General features: G+C 37.8%; 1 pseudogene across 1 annotated transcript in view; it reads right to left on the bottom strand.

Annotated features, from left to right (window-relative positions):
- Positions 1-477: 477 nt before the first annotated feature.
- LOC306655343 (growth arrest-specific protein 7-like) overlaps positions 478-9,938 on the bottom strand; it is a 37,749-nt pseudogene continuing 28,288 nt past the window's right edge. Inside the window, exon 2 of the transcript in view lies at positions 478-1,337. The product of the transcript in view is annotated as a growth arrest-specific protein 7-like (transcript). The remainder of the gene's footprint in view (positions 1,338-9,938) is intronic.

Below are 9,938 nucleotides of genomic sequence, written 5' to 3'. Positions count from 1 at the left end.
AAAAGTCTTTAAGCAAATTGTGCAGGAACAACTGGATACGTGCAAAATAAAGTTGAACCCCCACAATATACCATGCACGAAATTAGCTAAAACATGGTTCCTAGAACTAAATGAAAGGACTAATAATAACCAGAAGAAGTATAGGCACAAATATTCATGACCTTGATAATGGTTTCCTTTTTTTTTTTTCCAGCCTCAGTTTGTTCTCAGAGCAACAAGCATGGCATGGGGTTTGGGGGGCTTCAGTCTTGGAGACAAGGCAGGGTTGCAGGTCTGTCTTCTTGGCCTGGGAATATTTGGGATCCCCCAGCTGGGCCATCCAGATTATCCTTCTGGAATCACCAGCTCTCTCCTCTCTCCTCAGTGGACAGGAGAGTGGGTGGGAGGGCAGCTTCACCCAGCAGGAGACACCATCTGCTCTCCGTGGGACACCCAGCCCCTCTCCTGGGCAGGACCCCCCGGGCTACACAGGCATGTCTAGAACTCCATGTCCACAGGGCGAATGTTGCCTGTTTTGTGCTCTCTGACCCACAGCTCTCTGTTTTTGGCTGGGTACACTTTCGAAGCAGTTGGTCCATAGGCTCAACTGTGCTTTGGTTGAACATGTCCGTCTTGTGCCACAGCCGTGTGTACTGGCACAAATGTTGCCAAATCATCTCCACCCTCTCCACTTCCAGCCGCTCCAGCTCCAAAGTGGTAGTCACCATCTCTTCAAACCATTTAGAGTGGGCTTGGTTGTAGAGGTCCACACAGTACATGAGGTCATCACCAGCCTGGGTGGACTTCCTCCATGCCTTCTTGATATCCTCCTTCGTCTTATTGCTCAGCTTGATCTCCAGCTGCTGAGTCTTCATCTCCAGGTCTCTCTGCCGCTCTGTGAGGGCTTTCTGGGCCTTCTCCACTGACACATAGTGGCTGGTGAGTTGCTTGTGGAGGTCAGCGATATGGTGGTCACACTTTTTCATGTCTTTCTTGAAGTTCTCTTGAAAGTTTATTAGGGGCTTCTCTACTTCGCTGTGAAGCTTGGCGGAGAACTTGAGATGAACTTCTGCTTCATCTGCAGATGAAGGCTTTTCTTCACCTGAGCCCATGCTTCTCCCAGGGAGTCTTCCTCCTGTGCAACCAAGGAGTTCTGAGAGAGCTTAGCCAAGTTCTTTGCATATTCTTCTTCAATCAACTCTCTTGGACGAATTCAGACATTTCTTTCTGCATTTGTTTGCCCTTCAGTTGCTTTTTGGAGCAGCAGTTCGAACCCCACCATGGTGCCATTCCCTTGAGGGTCTTTCTTTTTCTTTTCTTTTCTTTTCTTTTTTTTTTTTTTTTCTTTGAGGGTCTTTCTTATTAGCCCAGAAGTAATCACAGTAGCTCCACTCAGTTGGCTTCAGCAGCTGCTGTTCAGGCATTGTGTCTGGGTGAGGGAATGTCATGCAATTTATTATCTTCTCTGTGTGGTCTCCTTTATTTTCAAAATTATATATTTTGTCTTCATTGCCTGAAGTTCTGTCTTCCAAGTGGTCTCCTCTGTTGGTGCTACTTTCTATTGAATTTTTATTCTCGTTTATTGATTCCTTCATTTCAAAGATTTCTTCTCAGGATCTTTATCTCTTTATTTAAGTTATCTTCCTTCTCTCAAAACATAGCTCTGATTTCACTCTTTATATCCTCCTTAAAGTCATGAAGGAGTCTTTTTATAATTTATTTTTATTTTTTTATTTTTTTACTTTTATTTATTTATTTTTTATTGTAAACAAATGGGATACATGTTGTTTCTCTGTACATGGACTCAAGGCATACCATTTGTGTAATCATAAATTTACATAGGGTAATGTTGTTTGATTCATTCTGTTATTTTTTTCCTCCCCCCCACCCCTCCCCACCCTCTTTTCCCTCTATACAGTCCCTTCCTTCCTCCATTCTTACCCACCCTCCTTATCCCTAACCCTAAACCTAACCCTAACCCTAATGCTAACCCCTCCTACCCCCCATTATATGTCCTCATCCACTTATCAGCGAGGTCATTCGTCCTTTAGTTTTTTGAGATTGGCTTATCTCACTTAGCATGATATTCTCCAATTTCATCCATTTGCCTGCAAATGCCATAATTTTATCATTCTTTATGGTGGAGTAATATTCCATTGTATATATATACCACAGTTTCTTTATCCATTCATCAATTGAAGGACATCTAGATTGGTTCCACAATCTGGCTATGGTGAATTGAGCAGCAATGAACATTGATGTGGCTGCATCTCTGTAGTATGCTGATTTTAAGTCCTTTGGATATAGGCCAAGGAGTGGGATAGCTGGTGGTTCCATTCCAAGCTTTCTGAAGAATCTCCATACTGCTTTCCAGAGTGGCTGCACTAATTTGCAACCCCACCAGCAATGTATGAGTGTACCTTTTTCCCCACATCCTCGCCAACACCTATTGTTGCTTGTGTTCTTGATAATCACCATTCTAATTGGGGTGAGATGGAATCTTAGGGTAGATTTGCATTTCTCTTATTACTAAAGATGTTGAGCATTTTTTCATATATCTGTTGATTGCTTGTAGATCTTCTTCTGTGAAGTGTCTGTTCATATCCTTAGCCCATTTGTTGATAGGATTATTTGTACTGTTGGTGTAGAGTTTTTTGAGTTCTTTATAGATTCTGGAAATTAGCACTCTATCTGAAGTATGAGTGGCAAAGATATTCTCCCACTCTGTAGGCTCTCTCTTCACATTACTGATAGTTTCCCTTGCTGAGAGAAAGCTTTTTAGTTTGAATCTATCCCAGTGGTTGATTCTGCTATGGGAGTCCTGTTAAGGAAGTCTGATCCTAAGCCAACAAGTTGAAGGTTTGGACCTACTTTTTCTTCTATAAGATGCAGGGTCTCTGGTCTGATTCCAAGGTCCTTGATCCATTTTGAGTTGAGTTTTGTGCAGGGTGAGAGATAGGGATTTAGTTTCATTCTGTTGCATATGGATTTCCAGTTTTCCCAGCACCATTTGTTGAAGAGGCTATGTTTTCTCCATTGCATATTTTTGGCACCTTTGTCTAGTATGAGAAAATTGTATTTATTTGGGTTTGTGTCCATGTCCTCTATTCTGTACCATTGATCTACCTGTCTATTTTGGTACCAATACCATGCCGTTTTTGTTACTATTGCTTTGTAATAGAGTTGAAGATCTGGTATTGCGATACTCCCTGCTTCGCTCTTTCTACTGAGGATTGCTTTAGCTATTCTGGGTTTTTTATTCTTCCAGATGAATTTCATAATTGCTTGCTCTATTTCTGTAAGGTACATCATTGGGATTTTAATTGGAATTGCATTCAATGCTTTTTTGAATGGGGTAGTTTTCCTAACTTCTCTTTCTGAAGATTCATCACTTATGTATAAAAATGCATTGGATTTATGAGCATTGATCTTGTAACCTGCTACTTTACTGAATTCACTTATGAGTTCTAAAAGTTTTCTGGTGGAATTTCCAGGTTCTTCTAAATATATAATCATGTCATCAGTGAACAGGGATAGTTTGAGTTCTTCTTTTCCAATTCGTATCCCTTTAATTTCTTTGGTTTGTCTATGCTCTGGCTAGTTTCAAGGATGATGTTGAATAGAAGTGGTGAAAGAGGGCATCCCTGCCTTGTTCCAGTTTTTAGGGGGAATGCTTTAAGGTTTTCACCATTTAAAATGATATTGGCCATGGGCTTAGCATAGATGGCTAATGTTAAGGAATGTTCCCACTATCCCTATTTTTTCTAGTGTTTTGAGCATGAAGGGATGCTGTATTTTATCAAATGCTTTTTTCTGCATCTATCGAAATAATCATGTGATTCTTAACTTTTAGTCTGTTGATGTGGTGAATGACATTTATTGATTTCCTGATGTTGAACCAACCTTACATCCCTGGGATAAAACCCACTTGATCGTGGTGCACTATCTTTTTAATAAATTTTTGGATGTGATTTGCTAAAATTTTGTTGAGAATTTTTGCGTCAATGTTCATTAAGGATATTGGTCTGAAATTTTCTTTCCTCGATGTGTCTCTGTCTGGTTTAGGTATCAGTGTGATATTGGCTTCATAGAATGAGTTTGGGAGGGTTCCCTCCTCTTCTATTTCATGGAATACTTTGAGGAGTATTGGAATGAGCTCATGAAGGAGTCTTACTAAGTAAATTCTGAACTTCTCTTCTGACATTTCTTCTACTGGTTTGTCAATGGAGTCTATAATTGGATCATCCTTGTTTGTTTGGAGTGCTTTATTCCCTTTTTTTCCCCCCATTTTGTTAGTGTGTCTTCCCATCTAGCTGTGGGGATCTCAGGCAGTCAGTTTCTACTGTAGACTTATAGTGTCCCTGAAGGTTTCCAGTACCTTATAAATCTGGGTTTCAATTTCCATAGCTCTGCCACACTGCAGTCCCAAGAAGACTCCTGGATTGCAGATGATGGATAAACTCCTGATAATGGTTTCTTAGGTATAACAACAAAAGCACAAACAACCAAAAAACTAAATTGGACTTGAACAAAGTAAAAACTTACCTAGTAAGAAACTTGTGTCCAGAACATACATAAGGAAATTTATGACTCAACAAGAAAACAAATAACCAATTTTTTAAAAATGGGGAACAGATTTGCATACACATTTCTTCAAAGAAGATGTACAAATTACCAATAAGCACATTAAATGATTCTTGATGTTATTAGTCATTATAAGGATATGCAAATCAAATCCACAATGAGAAAACTCTGCACCCACTTGTTTGGCTAAAATTTTAAAAAAGTAAACATTAACAAGTATTGAAAAGGAAATTGGAATCCTCGATGAATAAAATGTAGTCCAGATGATGGAATATTATTTAGTGCTAAAATGAAATGAGCTATCAAGCCATGAAAAGATATGAAGGAAACTTAAATGCATACTACTAAGTGAAAGCAGATTATCTAAAAGTCTACATAATTTATGATTCTAAGTGTATGGCATTCTAGAAAAAGGAAGACTACAGATTCAGTAAAAAGGAGGTGGATGGGAGAGAGGGATGAGTAAGTGGAGCACAGAGGATACCTAGGGCAGTGAAAGTATTCTGTATGATATTACATTGGTATACACATGTCATTACAGGTCTATCAAAACTCATAGAATGTACAGCAGAAAGAGAGTTCTACATCATCTGTGGACTTCAGGTGATAGTAATGTGTCAATATAGGTTAATAGATTATAACAAAGGTAGCACTCTGTGGGGGTCGGGGAGGCTGTTGATAGAAAGGGAGGCTGTGCATGTGTAGGGACAGAAGGTATATGAGAACTCTCTGTACTTTCCTCCTGATTTTGATCTGAACACGAAACTGCTCTAAAAAAAGTTTATTAATTAAAAGATAAAGAAAATCTAAATAGAGAGAAAGGCTGAGAACATGGTGCTTTCTTGCTTCCTTTCGTATGCTACATATAAAGATGGTTTAGCATGTTCCATTCCTGTGCCATCCATAGCCTTTACAACTGGCTACTATGGGAGTAAGATGATAATGACTATGTGAACACTCCACTCTCCCATTAATCTTCAATCAACCAGTAGTCATTGAGCATCCATTAACGTGCCTGTGATGCCTTGAAGCTATGGAATGGAAAATAAGTGCTCTTTACAGTTCCTTTCTTGCCTGACTCACAAGAACTTGACCAGCTTGAGGTCACTTTGCAGCTATTAGTGATTTTTTTTTTAATTATTTCTACAGCTGTTATGTTTTGGATCTGGAACATCCCACCAGATCTCATGTGCCAAAAGCATAATCCCCAATGCCATGAGGTTCAGAGGTGGGGTTTTTAGGCAACAGTGGGATCACAAGGTTCTGACTTCACCAGTGGGTTAATCCAGCAAATGGAAAAAACTTGTTTGATAACTGAATGAACTACGAGGAGGTACGAGCTAGGTGGAGGAAGTTTATCTTCTCCCCAGCTTCTGTCTCTGTCTCTGTCTCTCTTCCTCTTCCTCCTCCTCCTTCTCTTTGCTGCCAAGAGCTAACGGCTTTCCTTCTGCCATGATGTTCTGCCTCATCTCAGGCCCATAGTAATGGAGCTGCCCAACTTTGGACTGAATCCTTTGAAACCATGAGCCAAAATAAATCTTTCCTATTTTAAGTTGTTTTGGTCAGGTATTTTGATCACAGAAAAGAAAAGCTAACTAACCCAGAAATTAACTCAACAATCAAGTGAAATTAGAATGATATTTGATGAACTACTAATTATTTGGCATAGAAAATACGTGTGAAAAGGTTTGGTGCAGGAGGAAAGATAGATTTGATGTTTACCAAGTGATGAATGGACATATTGTAGTATATCCACACTTTAGAACATTACTTAATGCCAAGGAATAAGCTATTAACTCACACAACAACAGATGAATTTCAAAAAGAAAAAAAAAAAAAACTGAACCAAAGAAACCAGGCATGAAAGACTATATGACTAATATTTCATGAATACAACATTCTACGTAGGCAAACCTAATCAACAATGACATAGAACAATCAAGGGTGCCTGAGAGATGATGGGGGTCAACTGCAAAGGGTGACGATGGATATAATCTATATCTTGATTGAAGGGTAGTTACACTGGAATATCCATTTACCAAAACTATTCAAACTGTCTATATAAAGTGGGTGTTTATTTTATATAAATCGTACCCCCATAAGTTGACTTCAAAAGCTCACTAATACAGTTATGAAGATCATAGTCTAACATACAAAATGGTTGTGTTAAAAATAAAAGTTGAAAAGAAAAAAATTTTCTTTTGCTGAGAAGTTTTTTAGTTTGAGTCCATCCCATTTATTGATTCTTGATTTAACTCCTTGCGCTTTCGGGGTCTTATTAAGGAAGTTAGATACTAGGCAGACGTGATAAAGATTTGGGCCTACTTTTACTTCTAGTAGTTTCAGGGTCTCTGTTCTAGTGTCAAAGTCTTTGATCCAGTTTGAGTTGAGTTTTGTGCAGGGTGAGAGGTAAAGGTTTAATTTCATTTTGTTACATGTGGCTTTCCATTTTTCCCAACACCATTTGTTGAAGAGGCTATATTTTCTCCAATGAATGTTTTTGGCATCTTTGTCTAGTATGAGATAACTGTATTTATGTGGGTTTGTCTCTGTGTCTTCTATTCTGTACCACTGATCTACATATCTGTTTTGGTGCCAATACCATACTGTTTTTATTATAATAAAATAATATATTTTATTTTAATATGTTTTATTTATAATAGCTCTGTAGTAGAGTTTGAGGTTTGGTATCATGATGCCTCCTGCTTCCCTTTTCTTGCTAAGGATTGTTTTGGCTATTCTGGGTCTCTTATTTTTCCAAATGAATTTCAGGATTGCTTTTTCTAATTCTGTGAAGAATGTCATTTGGATTCTAATAGGAATTGCATTAAATTTGTATAACGCTTTTGGTAGTATAGCCATTTTGACAATATTAATTCTGCCTATCCAGGAGCATGGGAGGTCTTTCCATCTTCTAAGGTCTTCTTCAATTTCTTTCTTTAGTGTTCCATAGTTTTCATTGTACAGGTCTTTCACCTTTCGTTAGATTGATTCCCAAGTATTTTTTTTTAATGTTTCATTGTATTCATTACTGATGTGTAGGAATGAGTTTGATTTATGAGTATTGATTTTATATCCTGGTACTATGCTGAGTTCATTTATTAGTTCTAGAAGTTTTCTGGTGGAAATTTTTTGGATCTTCTAAATATAGAATCATGTCATCAGCAAATAGTGATAATTAACAATCAAAAATGTGAAGAGAGAGCCTACAGATTGGGAGAAAATCTTTACCACATACTCAGATAAAACATTTACTCAGATAAAACATTAATCTCTAGGATATATAAAGAACTCAACACCACAAAAACAAATAACTCAATCAATAAATAAAATGGGCTAAGCAACTGAACAGGCACTTCACAGAAAAAGAAATACAATCAACAAATATATGAAAAAATGTTCAACATCTTTAGCAATTAGAGAAATACAAATCAAGACTATTCTAAGATTTCATCTCAATCTAATCAGAATGGCAATTATCAAGAATACAAGCAACAATAAATGTTGGTGAGGATGTGGAGGAAAAGGTACACTTATACATTGCTGCAACCATTATGCAAAGCAGTATGGAGATTCCTCAGAAAACTTGGAATGGAGCCACCATTTGACCCAGTTATCCCACTCCTCAGTTTATACCCAAAGGATTTAAAATCAGCATACTACAGTGACATAGCCACATCAATATTTATAGCAGCTCCATTCACAATAGCTAAACTATGGAACCAGCCTAGGTGCCTTTCAACAGATGAGTGGATAAAGAAAATGTGATATATACACATACACACGTGCACACACACACACATACACGATGGAATACTACTGAGCTTTAAAGAATGAAATTCTGGCATTTGCTAGTAAATGGATGGAGTTGGAGAATATGATAAGCAAACTAAGCCAAACCCAAAAAACAAAAGGCCAAATGTTTTCTCTGATATGTGGATGATAATTCACCATAAGTGGGGGGTGACTAGGAAAGAATAGGGTTACTCTATATTAGGTAGAGGGGAGTGAAAGGAGGGGAAGGGGTATGGGCATAGGAAGGATAGTAGAGTGAAACAGACATTATTACCTCATAACCTATGTGATTCTACAATATGTACAATCAGAAAAATGAGAAATGATATTCCATTTATGTATGACCTATCAAAATGTATAAATGCATTCTACTGTCATGTACAACTAATTAGAACAAATAAAAAAATTAACAACAACAACAAAATTTCATTTGGGCTGGAAACCCCTGAGAAGATCCAAAGGGGAGAGATCAGGAGCAGCTTGTAACAGGGCCCCATATTCAGACAATTCTCTGCTTTTACCCTCTTAAATTTCTTATTACTTCTGAACAACAATTGCTACGTTTTTATTTTGCACTGGGCCTCAGAGATTTTAAGGTGCCTCCTGTCCTAAAAATACACATTTGTAGGGGTCCTGTTTAGAAACCTGTTTAGGTTTAGAAATCATAATTGCTATCACTTATTGTGCCTTTTCAAGTGCCAGGAAGATTCACAAATGCAAATATTAGCTCCTAACCCACATAAAGGAGAAGAAAACCAAGACTCCGCAAGGCTGTCTGAGCTTAACTAGCATGTGGGAAAGTCAAGGTTCAAATCCAAGCTTACTTATTTTTTTTCTTGACTTATTATTTTCAGGTTTTTACATCAATTCATACTCTGATTTTATTTTAGTTTCGAGAGGAAAGTAGCCCAACCTTTTGAATGGTTTTACTCCAGAAGTTTCCAAGCCTTTTCAGTTCACAGCACCCTTAATGACTGAGCAATTTTTCTTTCACAATGCTTGTAAGTCACAAGAAGTACTTAGTAATTCTGTTTATGAGGCGAATCAAATCCAAACACTGCAATAAGTATGTCTTGACAACTTAGTAGCTGATTAAAAAATGGTATGTACAAACTGAAAGAAAAAAAATCATGTTTTAATTTTATTCCTAACCATAATTTTTTATTTATGGTATGTGGATGCAGCATTGGACATCATGATATTTAAAACCTCAAAATGAGATTAAATGTATTCCTTTTTCTCCAACACCTATCTCAACAATCACCAAACCTCCCAGCTTTGCAATGATACAACGTTTTGAAAAGAAAAAAAGCAACCTCATATTAAAACTGACTTATATCAAGCTAGCTGCCCCTGAGGTGACTGTAGGTCACCTACAGTCACCTCAGGGGCAATGTTTCCCTCAAATTTTTAAAAATATCCAGGTGGCGGTGTAAGTGCTCTGAGGTGCCTGCCCTAGCACATGGTCTGGTCATGCAAAACAACACCCCCTTGCTAGTGGAGAGTGCTCAGTCCTTTTCCCTCTGCATGATGATGTAAGGTAAGCAGAAAATTGTAGACAGGAAGATCAAAGGGGGAAA

This window comes from Sciurus vulgaris, assembly GCF_902686455.1.
Source record: "Sciurus vulgaris genome assembly, chromosome: 2".
Taxonomy (NCBI): Eukaryota; Metazoa; Chordata; class Mammalia; order Rodentia; family Sciuridae; genus Sciurus; species Sciurus vulgaris.
This window is presented reverse-complemented; position numbering and strand designations above follow the sequence as displayed.